Source organism: Haemorhous mexicanus, chromosome 7 (assembly GCF_027477595.1).
Source record: "Haemorhous mexicanus isolate bHaeMex1 chromosome 7, bHaeMex1.pri, whole genome shotgun sequence".
NCBI classification, from domain to species: Eukaryota; Metazoa; Chordata; class Aves; order Passeriformes; family Fringillidae; genus Haemorhous; species Haemorhous mexicanus.
In genome coordinates this window covers 11,688,335-11,710,651 of record NC_082347.1, presented here as the reverse complement: position 1 = coordinate 11,710,651, position 22,317 = coordinate 11,688,335, and the positions used below count along the sequence as shown (strand labels likewise).

The following is a 22,317-nucleotide window of genomic DNA, read 5'->3' as shown; positions in this document are numbered from 1 at the left end:
AGACCCACAGGGGGAAAAGTGCTCTGCTATTCCTCATGGCAGCTCACACAAACTCTGTGCCTGGGAAATAAAAGAAATGCCATTTAGAAACTGTGAATGCAGAACCAATCTGATCAGAAACATCATCCTGCTGGAATAGATGCACTTGCCAGGTGCCAAAACCCCTGCAGTAAAACCAGAGCCTTCTCCCAACCTCAGGTGAGGGAGGAGTAACAACACACAGGAGCTGCCTTCAGAGACATCATTCCCTCAACTTTCACCCAAGACCAAAAATTCCAGTGATACTGACTAAATTTTTTTTTCCACATTGACTGTATTTTTATTTTCCAACCCATTTTGAAAAGAAATCCCATGGCAGAAACAGAGATCCTGTCGATCCAGAGGCTGAAGAAGAGGTCTGGTTACTGCAAGCATTGAAGAGGAATGATTTTAAAAATATGAAAACAGTCTAAATAATTCTCTTTTATTTTTCCTTCTCAAATATAGAACAATTTATTAATGCGACCTTATGTGCATTTAAGGATCTAAACAATTGGAAAAAAATTTCCAAATTGAATTCCATTACTTAAATTCCAATTCTAATTCCCAACCAAGATCTCCTGCAGCTGACTTCCATATGCAGAGGAAAGAAAACAACCCAGGCTTTCCTGGCTGATGTTCATCACACCCATCCTTTGGCCCACTGGAGTTAGGGCAGAAAACACCAGTTAAGAACTTTCCAGAAGCCAGGTTCAGGAAGATTTTTGTGCTCTACCACAAGCTGCCATCATCCTATACAAACAAAACAGTCAAGCTATAAAGCCCAGCCAAACCAGACTCCAAAGACACATTTTTTCAGTGTCATTTCACTCCTTCAAGAAACATAATTGACTTTCCCAGACCAGTTTATTCTGTGGCATCAATTTCATACCATGCCAGGTATGACAGTTTGTTCAAAAAAGATAAATTGAGATGTCAACATATTTTCCATTTTTGAGAGTGTAAAATGTAAATATTTAATGAGCAGACTTAGAAACTCCTACATCAGTGCTTGATTTATTTGCTAATGTTGTCAATACATTTTCCTTATACTTTATATTCATTATTGAGCATCCTCCCCCACTCTTTTCTTTCCAAATCTCTTCAACCTGCTAATGCCAAGACTGACACCTCAACTCTAAAGCCTCAGGCAATGGCCAAGAGCTTCATTTTTATCTTCCCAGAATAAAATATGCCTGGGGATGTCCTGGAGTACCACAACTGCCACGTGCTCAGATGCAATAAAGCAGAAATGACCAAATGTAAAAAATAAAAGAGAATCTTCTAATTCTAATTTTAGCATTAGCACAAAGAAGTTCCACCTTTTTCATGGTCAGATCACCAGCTCAGCACCAAACCTTCCAGGTTCATTGCAGTTACATAAAGAAAAGAAAACTCACATCTTCAAAATTTAGGTTATGGATATTTTAGGACTCTTGGAAACAGGGTGCACGTTTGATATTCTAATCAGTTTGTTAATGGAAGCTATCTGTTCAAAAATTTATTTGCTTAACTACACAAAATATTTAAACAAAGTATTTAGTTGCTTGCAACACCTGCTAAAGAGATGACACAATCTCCTTTTGAACTCTAAAACACAAAAAGAGAGCTATTGAAGCCAGCTCTCCATCAATTACTAGCTCAAAATTACTTCAGAAAGAATTCCTTCTCATCTCCAGCAGGATCTTTTATATAACCTTCTTTGTACAAGTTTAAATATATTTTAAGTGGCGCATCAGCAACTCCTACTTCCAACAACTCAACTCACCAGGCAGAAAAATACCTTTGAGAGCTGAAAAGCTTCAGCATTTGCTAAGGTGGATGTGCACACACGTGAAGAACACTTCTGTAGGAGACATAAATATATATAATTATTTAATGAGTGATAGGACACACACCCACATGGATTCTAGAGGACAAAGCACTGGAAACTGGAGACAGTGCTGGAAACTGCTGCTGGCACCTAGGACATCTTTCCCCTGCCTGTTAGCACTGAGGAGAGACTCTAGGCACTCAGGCATTATCCTAAAAGCCATGTCCAAGTCTCTACACCCAGACTCAGTTTCAATTCAATCCTTAGAGTGAAATCCTGGCACTGAAAGGTCAATGGAATTACTTCCCTTGGCTTCAGGAGCAGCAAAGCCTCCCCCTACATCATTAATCCAGAGAGTCATTCATTCATTATCACCCTGATTCAGAACAGCCTGTCAGGAAAGGGGAACACAGCCCATAAACACCTTGCATGTTATTTCCATGTTCTTCACTGCAGCAACACATGAATGATCCGTGGGGTAGGAACACAGCGTGTCCAAAATGGGGGAGAAAAAAAGACAGAGAAAAGGGAGAAAGAAGATTCACATTTGGTATTTTACATTATTGTACAAGTGCTGAGAAAAGAAAATTATTAGGGGTATTCAGCAGGCAGTTATTTGGGAGGTTTTTGGATTGGCATGGAGACAGGAAATGAAAAACAGGCCCTCTCCAATTTTTAGACACAGGGGGTTCATTTTTTTCCTGAAGTGAGCCCTGAAGAGTGTAAAGCATGTTCACAGAGCATTGTAAAGGTCTCCAGTGCAACACAAAGCAGAGTCCCACCCCAACAGACAAGGACACACTTTCAGAGTGAGTCACTGGACTCATTAGAAAACAAATTATCCCCATGGCCATCAGGCAGATGGCTTGGATGACCATCAGGCTGCTCTCACCAGGAGGAAGCACCATGAGACTCCACAGAGCAGGAGCTGTTGTCTGGCTCCACAGAGCTGTTATCAACAGGGACTTGGGGCTGGAAAACCAAATGAACAGAAACAAAGTTTGAGGAGGGCACACACAGGGTGGAACAGCAAATACCAGCAGGTAGGAGAGGGTGGCCTGCATGCCTGGTGAGCTGAGGACAGGAAACAGCAGCAGAATGATACAGGCAAATATTAAAACAAAAATCAAAAAAGAATGGAGGATTCTAGCTGGAGAAGCTTTGATAACACCCTGAGAAGAGTGTTGGGAGGGCACAGGATTTGGGTATTTATTTTTAGATAGGTGTTTATTTTTTTGGCCTACCTTTCCCAGCTGGTCTCACAATACTAATTTAAACACAAATAATCTACCTTTGGATTCTTCAGGTTTTTGTGGTTGTTTGATTTTTTTTTTTAATATTAAGTTGATCTCAAAATGCAAATGACCTTTTAAAAAAATCCCCACCTTAAGCCTGGTCCTGGCACCTCTTTTTCACCTGCACTATTCACTAAACTGACCCTGTATTTGCAGGGTTTTAGTGCCCTAAGCTCTCTCCATTCCATCAGTAAGGTCCTCAGATAGAGAATATTGTCTGCTATTAATTCCCTTAGCTTATTACTAGGAAGGGGAACATATGGGGACCAAAACACAGGCCAAGGATGTAGCAAAGAGCCTTCAGAATTGACTCTTCATCCTGGAGGAGCAGCTGATGCACCCTCATAAAATGTCTCTGAAGAGCAGACAAGAGCATTAATGTACTAGAACTGCTGAGAAGGGCTCTCCTCCCTCCCCAGCACACATCTGCTGAAGAACTCCCAGCAATCTCCCCCCTTGTACTTGAATTCATCACACAGGAGCTGAGGGTGGCTTGAGATCTCCCCCTCTGCTTGTTCCTTTGGCTTGGTCTTGGCTGTGCTCTCCAATCTCTCTGTGTCCCATTTCCCATTCTCCTCCTCTCATCCCCCACTGCTTTCACACAGAACCTGCTCTCTTACTGGGTTATTGTATTTTCTCTTCCCCATGGAACAGTTCCTTGCTCTCCAGTGCAGTTCTTCCCTTAGGGTGCTCCACACTGCTCCTCCTTTCTTGCAAAATTCATTTCCTCCTCCCTTTCCCTCAGAAATCTCTTCATTTGTCTCCTCCCCACTCATCTCCCCTTCCCTCCTAAGGGCTCCTGCACTTCTCAGGAAGGATGGACCAAAGTGCCCAGACTGAGCCAGGATGTCCCTTCTGGCTCCCCTGCCAGGCTCCACCTTCACTGGTGCTCTCCAGAGAGTCAAAGAGCAAAACTGCCAAGGAATCTCTGGAATTCTGGATGCCTTCATAACCAAGGGGGTGTCTTGGTACAGCTGAGATTCACATTTCAGGGATGCTGACAGCCCTTTCATTCCTCTGAAGCAAGCATGTCATTTCTGGATCACATACAAAGAGAAAAGGGGAAGAAAACGATGATTTTCATGAGTGAAACACCACTACAGGCACGTGAAGTAATAAGTTTCTTTCTTTTTTTCTTGCTTTTACTTCATCCTTTGCCAAGGATGAAGTAAAAGCAAGGTGCATTTTGAGCAGCACATCTGCCTGAGAGGGCCTGGTAGAGCAGAGGTGTCAGACTGAAGCAAATCTTAGTAGAAGCCCAAATAATTTAATGAAATTACATTCATAGAATCATAGAGTTAGAAGGAACTTTTGAGGCTCATCACCCCCTGCCATGGGCAGGGACACCTTCCACTGTCCCAGGTGCTCCCAGCCCTGTCCAGCCTGGCCTTGGGCACTGCCAGGGATCCAGGGGCAGCCCCAGCTGCTCTGGGCACCCTGTGCCAGGGCCTGCCCACCCTGCCAGGGAACAATTCCTGCCCAATATCCCATCCCTCCCTGCCCTCTGGCACTGGGAAGCCATTCCCCCTTGTCCTGCCACTCCAGGCCCTTGTCCAAAAATCTCTCTCCATCTCTCCTGTAGCTCCTTCAGGCCCTGCAAGGCCACAATTTGGTCACCCCAGAGCTTCTCCTCTCCAGGTGAACAATCCCAGCTCTCCCAGCCTTTCCTCCCAGCAGAGCTGCTCCATCCCTCTGCTCATCCTGGTGCCTGCCCTGGGCTCTCCCCAGCAGCTCCAGGTCCCTCCTGTGCTGGGGCAGCTCTGCAGGTGGGGTCTCACCTGAGCACATGGCACAGGGGCAGGATCCCCTCCCTCAAATTGCTGCCCACATTTAATTACAGAAAAATGAGAGAAAAAAGCGCTAAATTTTGAAATCCAGGGTGTATGTAGCAACTTGGAAGCAGAATGTGGGATAGGAAAAAGCCTTTATTTTTCTTACCCTCTCCAGCTCTGCTGCAGATAAAAACTTCAGAGGCATCATTTTGTCACACCAGTGGCAAACAAAACACAGCTGTCACAAGCCAGAAGCACCACAATCTATATCAAAATCAACAATTAAACTTACATCTTCCTGGTGATTCTGTTGGACACTCTGTTTAAGCATCCAGAGACTTGAATTGAGCTGGAATGTCTAAGCCCAGGAGCTGAAATAGTCCCTTGGCTGGAAACAAGGACAAAATGAGTCTGGGGTGGTTTCAGTGGTTGCTTTTCACCACAGTGTTTTTGCACAGAGCTGGAAAAAACAAAACCTGGTTTGTGAGGTGCTCCAAGGTCCATACCAAGAAACCCTCTGGGCTATTTTCAACTCCTTGGGCATATTTGGAAATCTCAAGTTCAGCTGTGGTATTAACCCCCCTCCTACACTGAGACACAAACAAACCAAACCCCCTCAGTTTAAAAGCAGCAAATCTGGAAAGGATACAAAATGATGAAATTGGAAAAATCAACTGAAGGCTGCCTCAACATCTCATGGGAAACTGTAGCTCAGCTTAATAGGCTTTATTAATGATTTTTTTAGGAATTTAATATTAGGCTTTAAATTTTTAATTACAAGAAATATGGAGAAGTCAGATCTGAAGGTAATAAGAATTCACAGCCAGAAAGTATCCATTTTTCATTTCTTTTGGTAGTTTGTCTCAAAGCTCCTCAAACTGTTGTGATTTGCCCACTGCTGACACACAGCTCCAGGACAAAGACTCAGGTTTGTCATCTGGAAATCCTGTCAATAGCACAAGTCCAGTAAAAGTCAGTCAATAGAAATCCTGCAAGAGTTTCAGGCATTTTCTGCACATCATAAATGTGTTTGAAACGCTGCCTTGAAGGTTTGGCTTATTGAACACCACTTTTTAAGTGTTCTGTTCTGGTTTTAGTTTATCAAATTAGGTGCATTTGCTGTTAAAAAATGGCATCAGTAGCATTTTAGTGTTGGAGGATCTGTGGTATCACAGAGCTGTAGGGTTGGGAGACTTTGCTACACCATCTAACTCACTTTCCTACCCAAGATAAGTCATCCTGCATCTTTTCTGACTGATGTTCTGAATGGACAGCAGCAATTCTGGAGAATCTACCCCTAGACAAAAATGAAAAATAATGCAGTATTTAATTTTCCTTGCCACTAAAACACTGCACTTGTCTCAGTGTCTTTCTAGACTGAAAGGTTTGCTGCTTTGTGGGCTTTTTTTCCATCTGAAATAGGGAACCAGCTACCATGAAGTTTCTTTCATATGTCCAGTGTCTTACCAAAACTCATGCCTTGTTATTTTCTGGTTTACTGCAAAACATAATTCCTCCTTTTTGTACTGCATGGCAGAGTTGCAATTTTTGTCCTGTCCATGTAAGAGGAGCAGCCTCAGGTACAAAAACTGGGTGTGCTCCCCTCAAAGAGATCCACCTCAGAGGGACACAGATTTACTATCACCTGGATCAATCCACAGGAGCTGCAGCTGGCTGCATAACCTGCTCTGAAAGGCACTCCACTTTTGCCATCTGCATATGTATTAGCAATGCCATCCTGCTTTATTCAAAAGGATTAATACAGACAGAGTACAGCCCTGGGAACAGATCTCCTAAAGGGATGTCATGCCTGGTTCAGCCACAGGTGTTGGAGCAGTCTGAACACACAGTGGCTTTTAAACACACAGCACTTTTATCATCTACGCTGTAATCACCTGAAAACTTGCCCCCAATTCTGACAGTGTTTTCTCCCACAAAGCTTTTGATTGGTATTAATCATCTCTCCTGCTGTTTCAAAGGAGAATTCCAGCATTAGAGTACTGGTACTTCCTACCCTGGCTGTTTCCCAGCAGTGAGCTGAAGCCCTGCTGTGGCAGTGGAGTTCCCTGGGTGGAAACAGGAATATCCAGAGGTTCAGCAGCAGGGGCAGAGCCATCAGAATGATGCCTTATCTAAACACAGGCTGTAGAGTCACTCATGCAGGTTTCCCCACCAATGTGCTAAATCTTTTTAAAAATACAAAAATATTTTTTAAAATTACAGAAGATGCAGGTAAATTCCCTGCCACACCCACACCTCTGCAGGCAGATCCAAAGGAATGTGCTGCTTTTGTTCCCCCATGTGATGAGTTGCCATGGCCAGAGCAGAGGTCTCTGACAGACATTGCTGCTGTAACATCTCTCCAGCTCAACATTTGGCCTTTAATTCCTACAAGGCCATTTCCTTTCTGACACAGGTGCAGCAGACACCTGGGAATGCTGCAAGGCACTGGTTTGGCTTTCATCTCTCTGACACTGGCCAGGAGCACACCTGATGACAGCAGGGTTGTTGGTCAAGACAATCTGAAGGTGTTTTGAAAACAGTTCAAGTTCTCCAACATTGACAGAATTGATTTTTAACTGGAAGAAGAGAAGAGCAATTGTTTCAAACTGCTCAAGCTTGACACAAAGCCAGGGGTGGATTTGCTGAGGTCAGGGCAGTGGAGAAAAGTGAAGGAACAGGGCAGGAATGGCAGGGCCAGGAGCAGCAGCTCCTCTGTGGCCAGGGCTGGTGCAGGAGCAGCTACTGGAGCAGCCACAGCCCTGGATGCCCAAGGGCCCAGGATCACAGCACACATCCCAGCACACTGCTCCTCACACTGGAGAACAAAGGTCCCTGAGGCACCCACAGGGGGATTTGCATCAGGCATCAAACCATTGACTCACAGAATCGTTCCATTTGGAAAAGACCTTTAAAACCATCAAGTCCAGCCATCAACTCAGCACCACCATCCTGTTCACCATCAAACCGTGTCCCCAGATCATGATATTTTTGAACACTTCCAGTGTGACTCCACCACTGCCTCGGGCAGTCTGTTCCAGTGCTTTGCAACCCCTTCCATGAAGGAATTTTCCTAATATCCAATCTAAATTTCCCCTGGCACAACCTGAGGCTGCTTCCCCTTGTTCTGTTGCTTGTTAAATACACCAAAATGAACTCTGAGGAAAAATAAAGAGAGTAATAAAAAGTAAACATTTGGGTTGAATTCACGAGTAATCCATTGTGGCATTTATTGAAACTGGAAGAACATAAGAGAAAAAAGATCATATGTGGGCTAGTAGCAGAGTATTGCATAAAGGCTGACATTTCAGGAAAGAAACATGCTGGAAGTGAAGAAAAGTCTCTCTCTCCAGGGGAAAATACTCAGTCTGTGTTATTTCTGATACCATTGTCTGCATGGGCTTTTAGGGAACGCATTTCCCTAGGTTTATGAATTTAGAGTTTTGCAGTATTTAAGTATACAGAGAAGAATCTTGAAGTCCTGATCCCTAAAAGCATAAATATTCTCTTGACTGAACAACTTGTATGATTGTTACTGAGTTTCTAAAATCTTCCAGTCTCTCACCCATGGATTGTTGAAGGAAAAGTCAGCTGGTTTACAGTGGCTCATGTCCAAACGCCTCTTCCTTCACTCACATCCCCTCTCATTGCCCACACCCCTCCTATTCTTCCCACCCACCACCATTTTCCTCTTGTCCTCAGCAAAACACATTCTCCCTTCTCTGCCTGGATGTGAAGGAAAATTGGCTTTTTTTGTTGGGGTTTTTTTTAATACCCTTGTCAAAGACAGAGCAACACAATTCCAGTGGCTGCTTGACATTAGTTAATCCCATCATCTAATTAGACTCAACTGTAATATGAAAGAACAGAGTTTATTCATTAATCTTCCCATTCCCTAGACAAGCAAAAAATCTGAAATCAATACCACTGGTGAAAAGCTTTGTGTAGAATACTAAAAATATCAAGGTATGCCAATATTTTTTGATCAACCTGTACAAATTAGAGCCAAAATAGTTGGCTGTGCCACACATTCATGTGTGACCAGGCAGCTGATTTTTAATAAAGCAAAAGATTTCTACTTCTGCATCATTAAAATGCAGATGTTAAATAGCAGACAGTGGGATCTTTATCAGAGTCCTTGTTATAGCCTTTTTTTTAACATTCATCTCATAGTTTATGCAAATAGCCGGGCACACATAAGACATTCCAAAATCTTGTCTTGAATGTAGGTGTGTTTGGGTTGGGTTAGATTCAGCAGATCAAAATTAAGAAAAACATCTCCAGTGAGATTCTTCACAGGGGCACAGAACAGGAATGGGCACAGAACATCAAAGACAGAAAGAAAGATCCTGCAATTAAACTTTTAACCACAAAGACAGAAAGAAAGATTCTGGTGTTGTCATCTCATTGTAAAAGTTCCATACCTTCTCGGTGATTTCTCATGGGCAGCTGCTCACAGCCATGACTCTTTCTTCTTCACAGCACAACCAACAAAGTCCAACTCTCCCCTCACCCAGCTAACCCACTCTTTTGTAGCACTCTTCTTCTCATTGGACTCAGCTGTGGCCTTTTAGGGGCAGGCCTGTTCCTACTCTTTGGTGATTACTACAGCTGCAACTCCTCAGGGGTGAGACTGCCTTCAGCACTATTTCCTTACATTCTATCCCCACCCCATCCTGGAATTCTACTTTTAACCACAAAGCCAGAAAGCCTTAAAGCAGGTATGCTGGGGAGACTATGGGATTTCTACCTTCCTCTCAGGAATAAAATCAGCTGAGCAATCTGGCATGGAGATGACTTAGAAAACCTCTTGATGGTTTTCTGCTCTTCTACAACTGTACAAATGTCTTCATCAAAAGGGGTGTGAAGGAGCAGTGCTTGCAAGGCGAGCAGACTGCCAGGGATCTAAGCTTCTAGGATCCATAGCAACACAGAAGGTTTTTTTTTTTTTTTTTTTTTTTTTTTTTCATTTCTACAGTTTCCTTTTCATTCCTCAGAGTTTTCCACCTCTACAGGACAGCGTCTCACAGCTCAGTATAACAATTACACAAGACCAAAGGCGTTTCACGAGGCTCTGTGCGTTTGTGACACGGTCTCTGTCGTTCTGGTTTCCAAAGATACAGCCAGTTTTCAGAGGAGTACTTGGAAGAAAGGCAGGTTTTGCTAATATAATTTCATGGCAAAGATGCCTTCTCATGTTTATACATTAAATCAAGAAAACGACAGCTACATATGGCATCCAAGAGAACTGAACAAATTACATTTCTTGTTTTGACATATTTTTGGTGTGGAAAGAAGGAACCAGTATCTTCACAGGAAACAATCTAAACTCAAGAGCTACCCACCACTAAGAACTCAATCCTATTATCTTTGCATTCCCTGAGCCTCTTTTGAAGCTTCCATTCACCTTTGAAATTCCTATATCAAAACAAAGTTTTTCTCTTAAAAGACCTTCAATTATTCTGAAACTTAGTTAAGAGAATCAGCCTCTCCTTCCGTCAGCCCAGCACAAAGTACAGTGCAATACAGAGACACAGCAGGAGTTTAAGGGTTGCTGGAATAAAATTACTGTTCTAATGATGATTACTTTGCTGTTATGTCTGTTACAAAAGGAGAATTTGGAGAGGCTGTTGATCCTTGAAATTTGTTCTTTCACTGCTGTCGGAGGCACCACGAAGATTTCTGTGCGTGGGGTCATTTTTCACTGTTACTCATAAACAAAACTCATGTCTGAGTTGAATGTAGAAGGAAAAAAGGCAGCTAGGAACCTCAGTATGCCATGAGGTCTGAGAGGGCACAGAGAGACATGGATACTCGGGATCAAGTGCTTCTCAAAACTCTCACCATCAAAACAAAACCAACCTCAAACTACTGCTCTAAGACTTCAAGTAGTGGAGCTAAATTAAAAGCAGAAATGTGGAGTGCTGTGCCTCAACACAAAGCAATAACAAACAGCTTGTTTACACCTCCAACCTGTGGGACAGGCCTTCCACCTGCTCTGGCTGCCCAGTTCACTCTGCCACTCTCCAGAGCTGCTCTTCTTTCTCCCCTCGAGGCTGTGCTCTGCTCCCCATCCCTTTGTGCTGGAGCACTGATGCTCCAAGCTGCACATCAGCACATGCCAAGCCTTGCTGCACCCTGCCACTGGTGGTGGCAGTGCCTGGACATTCCCAAATGCTCCTTGCTGCTGGAAACAATTCCCCTCCTACTCAGACCTTTTGTATTTCATGCTGGAGGCAGATGGGTTTTGTGGCCCAGCCCAAGGAGAGGTCCCAGGTGGGAATTCCCACTGCCACTCTTCACCAGGGCTGTGGTGACCCCAGTGCCTGGAGCTGACCCAGCAGGGAACTCCCTGCTCAAGCATTTTGGCCCAGCAGGAGCAGCTGGAGTGGCTGAACATTCCCTCTGAGTCTGCTGTGCAGCTCCCTGCCCCAGGGGATGTCACATGCCATGGATTTGACAGGTCCAGATGAAAAGAGGGAAAGCCCTGCTCTCTGAGAAACATCTGGGCCTGCACAAATAAGGGAAAGGAGTCACCAGAAAAGGACAAAACCAGCTCCAGCTAAAGGGCTAGGGATTCCTGTATGGATCTCCACCTGCATTTAACCTGGGGCTGACCAAGCAGCTTTTTGTCTTTTTGTCTGAGCAGTTGGGAAAGAAGGGTGTGGAAGGAAAAATCTCCTTTTCTCCTTCATCCAGAAAAGGTGTCTTAGGCCATCATTCATTAACTTACTATGGAGACAACTCCTCTAACCAGGGGTGGGGATGCAACAAGCAGGTAGATGACCAACCCTAGCCAGAAGAGGAGATTTTTTATGGCTAAAAGGGCTGAACCATCCCTGGGTTTGCCACTGCTGGCAGCGCAGGTGCTGGGCCAGGATCTGATTTCCAGGGCAAGAGTAAACAATGGGCATGCTGAGACCAGCACAGTCTCACTGGGAGCTGGGAAGGACCACACTCTCCCACCTAAACATTCAGGATGAGATTTCAGGCTGTTTTCCCACGTTGTCTGGGCTCCTGGTCTCACACATGTCTGAGAAAGGCCAGGGGACTGTTCTCAGCTGATGCAAACGAGGTGGCTGCTACTCCAGAGCCCCTGGAGGTGCTGCCTCTGCCCTGAAGTGCTCTTTTAGTCCTGCCACAGGATCCAGACAGCCCTTATGGCATTTCAGGAGTGTGGCACTCACCTTCCAGCACCTGCTGCAGGCAGAGTGTGAAGGAAGAGGAAGGCACTGGCTTTACCTTGACAAAAAGCAGACTGTGCCCTGAGCAGGGAAAGGTGTGGGATAACCCCAGGCACACCCCAACAGGGGCTGCAGGACAGGCTGAGCAGAGGGAGAGGCTGCAGCCAAGCCTGCCATGGGCAGTGGGAGCAGGCAGGAGGTGTGAGGGGTTACAGCCTCCGGCAGCCAGGAGCTCACCTGGGCTCAAGCACAAAGCAGGACTTGGGATTTTGGAGGGGTTCCAGTCTCACCTGGAGGAAGAGGAGGAAGGGCACTCCCTCACCAGTGAGCTGCTGATTAATTAGAGGAGACAAGTGCCAGCCCTGCTGCTGTAATGAGGAGAGGCATCTTGGAGCACTTTCCTCACACACTTGACACTTCCCATGGTTCTTCACCTGACAGGCCACAGGCTCTCTCCCTTCTGCAGAGCAAACATCAATACAGATTAACACCTCCCAAAGCTGTCAGGCACCAGTACCAGATAGAGTGTCCTCCCTCCTGACCTCTAGGAGAAACAAGCTTCTAAAACACCCTATCTTGGTGAATTTTAAGAGGAAATAGAAATTAAAGCTATAAATACAGCTGCTAAGTACAAACACAAAAAGGGAAAGTGTGAAAAACCTTAATGCTGATACAAGTTAAGGCAAAAATGAAAACTAGGATGACAGGAAGAAAATATTTAAAAACAGAGAAGGGTGGAAAGGGCAACTGTTGAATCCTGAAGCATAAAACCTGATAAGGATTTTTCAAACAATATAAAGAAAATTCTCCAGATTGAAGTGGAAGCTCTTGCCTGTAGAACAATGTGTCTACAGTCAGATACTTGGAGAATTATTTTTTTTTCTGAAACGAAAAGATCAAAAGATAATTAATTCTCTATTGTGGGAGACAGAAGGTACACTTCAAAAACAACCTCTTCTCCTTGCCTCCATCAGCTGCCTTCCTGGAGTGCTCCATTTGCCTTTAAGTGGACTCTTAGAGAATCCTATTGAAGACTTAAGAGCCCTCAGTAGCACTTTCTCATCTTCTTACCCTGCTGCCTGCTTTAGGCATCTGCAGCAGTCACATGCTCAAGCTAAAATGTCATCTCTGTCATCTCCCTGCTCCTCCTCCTCCTCTGCACTCTGGCTCCTCCTGGCACAGCACTCAGATTGCTGGGATTTACCACCCCAAGTGGGAGAGGGTTTTATTCTTTTTAATTCTACACAACAAACAAATCAGCCGAGACCTTCTCACTCCTTCCAGCCACTTCTTTCCCTCCCCACTGTTGTGCTCACAAAGAGCAGGGAAGGGAAATACTGAGATGGGGAGATAAGGCAGGGACAGGAGCCAACCTGATGAGTGGGAGAAAAGCACCAGGGTAATTCTACCTTGGTGAAGTGACAGGGCCAGAAGCAAGTTTAGGAAAGAGCTCCCTGGGCCAACCCTACTGCTCCCTGGACCATCCCTACTGCTCCTGGGCCATCCCTACTGCTCCCTGGGCCATCCCTACTGCTCCCTGGGCCAACCCTACTGCTCCCTGAACTCATCCCTACTGCTCCTGGACCATCCCTACTGCTCCTGGGCCATCCCTACTGCTCCCTGGGCCATCCCTACTGCTCCTGGACCATCCCTACTGCTCCTGGGCCATCCCTACTGCTCCCTGAACTCATCCCTACTGCTCCTGGACCATCCCTACTGCTCCTGGGCCATCCCTACTGCTCCCTGAACTCATCCCTACTGCTCCTGGACCATCCCTACTGCTCCCTGAACTCATCCCTACTGCTCCTGGACCATCCCTACTGCTCCTGGGCCATCCCTACTGCTCCCTGAACTCATCCCTACTGCTCCTGGGCCATCCCTACTGCTCCCTGAACTCATCCCTACTGCTCCTGGACCATCCCTACTGCTCCTGGGCCATCCCTACTGCTCCTGGACCATCCCTACTGCTCCTGGACCATCCCTACTGCTCCCTGAACTCATCCCTACTGCTCCTGGACCATCCCTACTGCTCCCTGAACTCATCCCTACTGCTCCTGGGCCATCCCTACTGCTCCTGGGCCATCCCTACTGCTCCTGGACCATCCCTACTGCTCCCTGAACTCATCCCTACTGCTCCTGGGCCATCCCTACTGCTCCTGGGCCATCCCTACTGCTCCTGGACCATCCCTACTGCTCCCTGAACTCATCCCTACTGCTCCTGGGCCATCCCTACTGCTCCCTGAACTCATCCCTACTGCTCCTGGACCATCCCTACTGCTCCTGGGCCATCCCTACTGCTCCCTGGACCATCCCTACTGCTCCTGGACCATCCCTACTGCTCCTGGGCCATCCCTACTGCTCCTGGACCATCCCTACTGCTCCTGGACCATCCCTACTGCTCCCTGAACTCATCCCTACTGCTCCTGGGCCATCCCTACTGCTCCTGTGCCATCCCTACTGCTCCTGGACCATCCCTACTGCTCCTGGACCATCCCTACTGCTCCTGGGCCATCCCTACTGCTCCTGGGCCATCCCTACTGCTCCTGGACCATCCCTACTGCTCCCTGAACTCATCCCTACTGCTCCTGGGCCATCCCTACTGCTCCTGGGCCATCCCTACTGCTCCTGGACCATCCCTACTGCTCCCTGAACTCATCCCTACTGCTCCTGGGCCATCCCTACTGCTCCTGGGCCATCCCTACTGCTCCCTGAACTCATCCCTACTGCTCCTGGGCCATCCCTACTGCTCCTGGACCATCCCTACTGCTCCCTGAACTCATCCCTACTGCTCCCTGGACCATCCCTACTGCTCCTGGGCCATCCCTACTGCTCCCTGGACCATCCCTACTGCTCCCTGGGCCATCCCTACTGCTCCCTGGACCATCCCTACTGCTCCCTGGACCATCCCTACTGCTCCCTGGACCATCCCTACTGCTCCCTGGGCCATCCCTACTGCTCCTGGACCATCCCTACTGCTCCCTGAACTCATCCCTACTGCTCCTGGGCCATCCCTACTGCTCCCTGAACTCATCCCTACTGCTCCCTGGACCATCCCTACTGCTCCTGGGCCATCCCTACTGCTCCTGGACCATCCCTACTGCTCCTGGACCATCCCTACTGCTCCCTGGGCTATCCCTACTGCTCCCTGGGCTATCCCTACTGCTCCCTGAACTCATCCCTACTGCTCCCTGAACTCATCCCTACTGCTCCCTGGGCCATCCCTACTGCTCCCTGGACCATCCCTACTGCTCCCTGGACCATCCCTACTGCTCCCTGGACCATCCCTACTGCTCCCTGGGCCATCCCTACTGCTCCTGGACCATCCCTACTGCTCCCTGAACTCATCCCTACTGCTCCTGGGCCATCCCTACTGCTCCCTGAACTCATCCCTACTGCTCCCTGGACCATCCCTACTGCTCCTGGGCCATCCCTACTGCTCCTGGACCATCCCTACTGCTCCTGGACCATCCCTACTGCTCCCTGGGCTATCCCTACTGCTCCCTGGGCTATCCCTACTGCTCCCTGAACTCATCCCTACTGCTCCCTGAACTCATCCCTACTGCTCCCTGGGCCATCCCTACTGCTCCCTGAACTCATCCCTACTGCTCATGGGCCATCCCTACTGCTCCTGGGCCATCCCTACTGCTCCTGGGCCATCCCTACTGCTCCCTGGGCCATCCCTACTGCTCCTGGGCCATCCCTACTGCTCCTGGACCATCCCTACTGCTCCCTGAACTCATCCCTACTGCTCCTGGGCCATCCCTACTGCTCCTGGACCATCCCTACTGCTCCCTGAACTCATCCCTACTGCTCCTGGGCCATCCCTACTGATCCTGGACCATCCCTACTGCTCCTGGACCATCCCTACTGCTCCCTGGGCCACCCCTACTGCTCCCTGGGCCACCCCTACTGCTCCCTGGGCCATCTCTACTGCTCCCTGGGCCATCCCTACTGCTCCTGGACCATCCCTACTGCTCCCTGAACTCATCCCTACTGCTCCTGGGCCATCCCTACTGCTCCCTGAACTCATCCCTACTGCTCCCTGGACCATCCCTACTGCTCCTGGGCCATCCCTACTGCTCCTGGACCATCCCTACTGCTCCTGGACCATCCCTACTGCTCCCTGGGCTATCCCTACTGCTCCCTGAACTCATCCCTACTGCTCCCTGAACTCATCCCTACTGCTCCTGGACCATCCCTACTGCTCCCTGAACTCATCCCTACTGCTCCCTGGGCCATCCCTACTGCTCCCTGAACTCATCCCTACTGCTCCTGGGCCATCCCTACTGCTCCTGGGCCATCCCTACTGCTCTTGGGCCATCCCTACTGCTCCTGGGCCATCCCTACTGCTCCCTGGGCCATCCCTACTGCTCCTGGGCCATCCCTACTGCTCCTGGACCATCCCTACTGCTCCCTGAACTCATCCCTACTGCTCCTGGGCCATCCCTACTGCTCCTGGACCATCCCTACTGCTCCCTGAACTCATCCCTACTGCTCCTGGGCCATCCCTACTGCTCCTGGACCATCCCTACTGCTCCTGGACCATCCCTACTGCTCCCTGGGCCACCCCTACTGCTCCCTGGGCCACCCCTACTGCTCCCTGGGCCATCTCTACTGCTCCTAGACCATCCCTACTGCTCCTGGACCATCCCTACTGCTCCTGGACCATCCCTACTGCTCCCTGGGCTATCCCTACTGCTCCCTGAACTCATCCCTACTTCTCCCTGAACTCATCCCTACTGCTCCTGGGCCATCCCTACTGCTCCTTGAACTCATCCCTACTGCTCCCTGAACTCATCCCTACTGCTTCAGGACCCAGCTCTGCAGAAGGGAGCAGCTACTCAGCTACAGGAGGTTCTCTATTTCCCCTGTCTATTTAAATGATATTTATGACTTTGGCCTAAAAGGAACCATTCCATTGCCTAATCCCTGACTGCAGAAATAGCCAGAGGTGCTGAGGGCAGGGCTGGGCTCTGTGAAGCTCAGCTCAGGAGAAGGGCACACAATTCTTTCAGGCATTGACTGCTCCACTTACAGCACTGATTGGCTGTTAATCTTAAAAGCAATTCATCTTTCTCGTGCTTATTGATTAACAAAATATAGAGTCCCTGACAGCGACATTGATGCTGACCTTGGGAATTGTTCTGTGCTTGCCAAAAAAGGCAAGATAAGCCCCACTCCCTACAGCTGTCCTGCCAGGAAGCCTCACTTGACTGCCATGCCTCAAGTTTTTGATTTGGAAGAGGAATTTGTGTGGCTGGCACAGCACAGCCAGAGCAGTTACAGCCCCTTGCTCTATTCCCAGGTGAGTATTCCTGGGTACCACCTTGAAATAAATTGAGTTGCCTGCTGTGTCAGAGATGTTTATCTCTAAGGAATGTCGCATTTATTGGAAAAGCTGAGTGAAAAGAGCTCTCATGAATCTGAGAGTGGAGATTAGACTTGTTGCCTTTAGATTAAACCTCTCCTAATTAACCTTCCAATTAACCTCACATCACTCCTTTGAACAAGACCATAAATACAAATGTTACTACATCCCCTTTTATCAGAGAAGAGTGTTTGCTAGATGGAATAATGATAGATGGCCATAATCTACAGAGAATTATATTAGCAAGAGTTTCAAGCTCTGCTCTCCGTCCCCAGGAGGAGCAGAGAGGGCACAGCTGCTCTGACAAGCACAAAACACAAAGCACCAAATTTTCTCCTCAAAGTCTTGCAAAGTGAACTCTGAGATGCAGAATCACTTGAAAATACTGGCCACATTTGCCAGGTGTAAAGAAAACCTGAGCTGAAAAACTATGCTGTGGAGAAATTAGGGAAACCAAACAAAACCTAACCAACCCAGGATCCATCAGACAGGAATCAATGAATCTGCAACAACAAGGCAATGCTCCAAAGGAAATCATCCTCTCCTCCATGTGAGGAGGGACAGTTCTGCTCCAGGGGACACTTTTTTAAGTGATTCCCAATATGCTGAAACATCCTTTTCTCCTTATCCTTACCCAGAACAGCCCCCACCACTTTGCCTTCCCAAAGATTGGTTTTTTTTATCTTGTGTGAAAAGTTCTCTCTGTTAGAGAAACCTCCCTTAGATTCCAAGGAGTTGGGAAGTGCCCATTTCATTTAAATCCTACTAATCAATGTGTCTTTTATGTCACAGCAGCCTTTTCCCAACAGATTTAGGTTTGCATTCAATACATTTGAACATGTATTTGTGCACACATGTTTGAGTCCTCTTCCAGGACTAGAACTGCCAAACTCATACCAAGAGAAATATCTCATTAAAATCCATCTCTGCTCACTTTCTCCAGCAAAAGGAACCAGCAGTGCACATAAGTCTGGAAAAGAATTTAAACATCACTCAAGCTCCAGGGAAAGGTTACATTTTTTAATTCTCACACTGATTTTTTTGGGCAGCACTCTGGCAACACTTCATTTTCCCCACACAATAATTCAAAATATCTGAGTGTTTTCTCTTGCTTTTCCCTAGCCTACAGTGCAAGCCAGGAATGTTGTATCCTAAAGAGAAGAGTGATGCTAGGATACATTACTGTGCTGCCACAGCAGCTTACCAAGAACATGCACCTGTGCACAGAAATAACCACCCTCACACTGGCATTGGGAATTCTGAACACACAGGTAAAGCCAGGAATGAGAAAAACAGCTGAGAAAGAAAGAAGAGGAACAAAATATCCATTTCACCAAGGAATACAATCTTCCTTTATTTTATTTTTTGTTTTGGTTTTGTTTTCAGAAGAAGAAAAGTTCTCTGCCCTGCAGCAGCCCCAGGTTCTTTGGTAAATTTGTGTCTCTGGACAGAATTTGGAACAACAGGGCCATGTTTAACAAAACCAGAACCATTAAAACTGGCAGAACAGCTGGAGAATCAGGCTTTTCAAAGAACACATGTGGCTCACTGGACAAAAACAGCTACACAGGGAGCTAAAGCAGTGGAGAAAAGAAAGAACACCTGCAGTTAAAGGAGCTTCCTTAGTGCTGGGCTCAGCACTAGAGCCCAGGGCAAACACAGGATGGAAAGCTGCTCTCCAGCCTGTGGGAGCTGCTGGGTGGGACCTGCTGAATCAGGGATTCACATAAAAAACCAGGCTAGGACTTCTCAGAGTGCCTGCAAATATTAACATTTGTTTTTCTCAATTTCTGACACTTAAATAAACAGCCAGAAGTAAAAGAAACTTTGTGTACATTTTAGAATGTTTTGCAAAAGAGCTCCGAAGATGAAAACAAGAACCCTGTCAGTCTGACCCTTGCAGAGCATCAAGCAGAAGGGTTGAATGTTCTCAGAACAGAAGTAAATGCAGAGCTTTCAGCCAAAGTAAAAACAAAATCTGTTCATTAGATATAATCATTTAGCCAGCTTTCCATGGAGGAAGGTTTTTGTCATGCATTTGTATTGAATTAACTTGAGGTATTTTAAAGATTTACAAATGCAAATACAGAAGGAAAAAAAAGAGTTTCCAGTAGGAGAGAGGTCCTACAGGATGCCACTGTAACCAAATTCTGAATCCTGTGTTTTCTAAAGAACAGAAACTAAGCTTTGGCTTTCTCAGAATCTCAGAATCTCAGAATGGCTTGGGTGGGGAGGGACATTAAAGCCCATCAGTGCCACCTCTGCCATGGGCAGGGACACCTTCCACTGTCCCAGGCTGCTCCAAACCCCATCCAACCTGACTGTGGACACCTCCAGGGATCCAGGGGCAGCCCCAGTGGCATTCCTAAAAGAAGTGTCTCCATTATTTAGCTCTGCAGTGTGCCCTTGTGAAACTCATGATGCCCTTCTGGCTGTTGACAAAAACATGCACCCAGTCTGGGGGTGACTGTGAAAACCCTCCCCTCCTGCCACTGCTTCAGCAGAGGCCTTATCTCAATCTTGGAAATCCTCTTACAAGGCCATTGTCTGGGTTCAGTTCTTTCACTCTTCCTTACCAGGGCTATTTTTGCATTTCTCTATAGGTTCTCTAATCTGAGCCTGCCTTTTGAGCTGAGGTTTCATCTCATTGCTTCTCCAGGAGTGCTCTGCTTGTGCTGAGCAGATAAATGATGGCCACAGATAGCTACTTACCCAGACTATGGCAGCAAACCTCTGACTGCAAATGCAAAGCACTGCAGGCAAATTTGGATTGGATTAAGGACAGCCAGGCACAGTTTTCATCCAGTTATGCATTATTTTATGGCTGCTTATTATCTGGACTTATTTCTGCTTAATGCCTATGGAGAATGAGATCACAAAGCCAGTCCTTTTATAAACAACCCTCCTGTGCTCAAGAACAAACAGAAATTAAATAGGGGGGTTTATCTTATTTTTTTTTTTAAGGATAATTGCAGTATGTATTGTAAAAATATACAGCACAGCCAATGTGATATCCAGGAGTAAAAGCAAAGGGATTTGCCTCCACTTGCAACAGATAAAAACAATTCTGTCTTTGTTTCCTGCACAAAACAAAAGGAAAGAGAGAAAGTGGTCAGCATTTTCTGGGCTGTTAGTTCCACACTGCCATACTGTCCAGTCCTCAGACCATGGAATTATTTACACTTTAAACATTTAATGGCTTCAGCTGCTTCTGAAGGAAGATTTTGTTTAAGATTAAATTGCCACTACACTAAAAGAATTTTTAAAGACAGACCCCCCCCACCACCTTCCCAATAAAACAAGTACTCTCATAACCAAAGTAAGATTACACTGAATATATAATATTATATAAGGAAGGATGTCTGTTCTTAAACTTCCAGTTGAACATCTTTTAACTCCTTTTGAGTTCTTTTCATTGACTCCCATGTTCTTCTTACTGTAAGAAAGACCAAATTTCATTCAAGAGAGAGATATTCCTTTGTACCCTCAACTCAGCAAGTTAGCAGAGCTTCCAAAAGACTCATAAGAGCAGAGAATCTTCCTTTAATTATTAAATATCCAGTGTAATCTAGCTTTGGGTACAAGAGCAGTACCTGTTATTGGGGAGCTGGTGGTGGTGGTCTGTCTTTCACAAACCCCAGGTGTACCTGTGCCTGCAAGCTTCCACATCCTGCCAGCTCTGGGCATTTCTCACTTTTGTTTCACATCAGGAATTTTGGTCAGGAAATGCTGGGAGAGAGAAGAAAAGAAATGATGGAAAGCATCCCCAGCCTGGTTGTGCAGAGCCAGAGCAGGGAGGCTTGGAAGAGTGGCTGTGAGCTTGGCTTTGCCTCCTGAGCTCTGGAGACAGGAGAGCTCCAGCCAGGAACAGAAGGACTGAAATAAGGAGTGAGGGAGGGTCCACAGTCCCTGCAGACAGTGGGATTGTCTGGTACCAAGGAAATGGCTGGGAGCAGGACAAGGGGGAGTTGGGTACTTGGTGTGTTACAATTAGAGACTCATGGAATGTCCTGAGCTGGGAGGAACCCACAGGGATCATGGATCCTGCTCTTGTCCCTGCACAGACACCCAGCAATCCCACCCTGGGCATCCCTGGAGCTGTGTCCAAGCTCTCCTGGAGCTCTGGCAGCCTCGGGGCTGTGCCCATTCCCTGGGGAGCCTGGGCAGTGCCAGCACCCTCTGGGGAAAGAGCCTTTCCCTGAAATCCACCCTAAGCCTCTCCTGATAGAGCTCCAGCCCTTCCCTCAGGTCCTAGAGATTTTCACGCCTTCCCAGTTTGAAATATAACCCATTCTACACTGGAAAATACATTCTACACAGAGGAGGAAAAGTAGCAAAGAAAAAAAAACCACCACAAACATGTTATAGACACAGATATTTATAAAATGGACCAAAATATTGGGATTTCCTGCCCCCTGTTACTTTCTCCCCTCATCCCTTTCTCCTTCTTAGTCAAGCTTAATAATTCTCAAATATCTACAGCAGACTCAGAGGTTTTTCTGTTTCATCTGTGAGTCTTCCAGCACAGGGGTTTTGCTTTCCACTATTTTTGATCTTCCCACCATAAACTGGGCTATAGGAAAACAGAAATAAAACTCAAACTGAGCCAGGGATTCTCAGCATGAGGGACCACCCAGGTCAGTCCACTCAATAACACTGTCAGGTGCTCCTTCACCACCAGAACAAGAATTAAATAGCAAATTCAAGTAAGGAGAACATTCGAGAGATAACCTGGAAAGAACAGCCAGAAAATAAGTTTAGCTTATTATTTCGTGGAAATACATCCCATAATACTGCAAAGTGCCCCATTCTCCTGCATTAACACCTCACAGTTATTACTCTTGTGTATTTTGCTGATGCTGGGCTT

The 22,317-nt window shown here is 46.7% G+C and overlaps 1 long non-coding RNA gene across 50 annotated transcripts in view; it reads right to left on the bottom strand.

Moving 5' to 3' along the window:
- LOC132329728 (uncharacterized) overlaps positions 1–22,317 on the bottom strand; it is a 397,002-nt gene that overhangs the window by 17,181 nt on the left and 357,504 nt on the right. For 41 of the 50 annotated variants that reach the window (XR_009487177.1, XR_009487180.1, XR_009487168.1 and 38 more), the window contains one exon: positions 428–12,542. This is a non-coding gene — a long non-coding RNA (uncharacterized LOC132329728). Of the gene's footprint in view, positions 1–427; positions 12,543–16,766; positions 22,182–22,317 lie in introns of those variants that run through there. The other 9 variants (XR_009487157.1, XR_009487158.1, XR_009487139.1 and 6 more) reach the window with 9 other exon arrangements.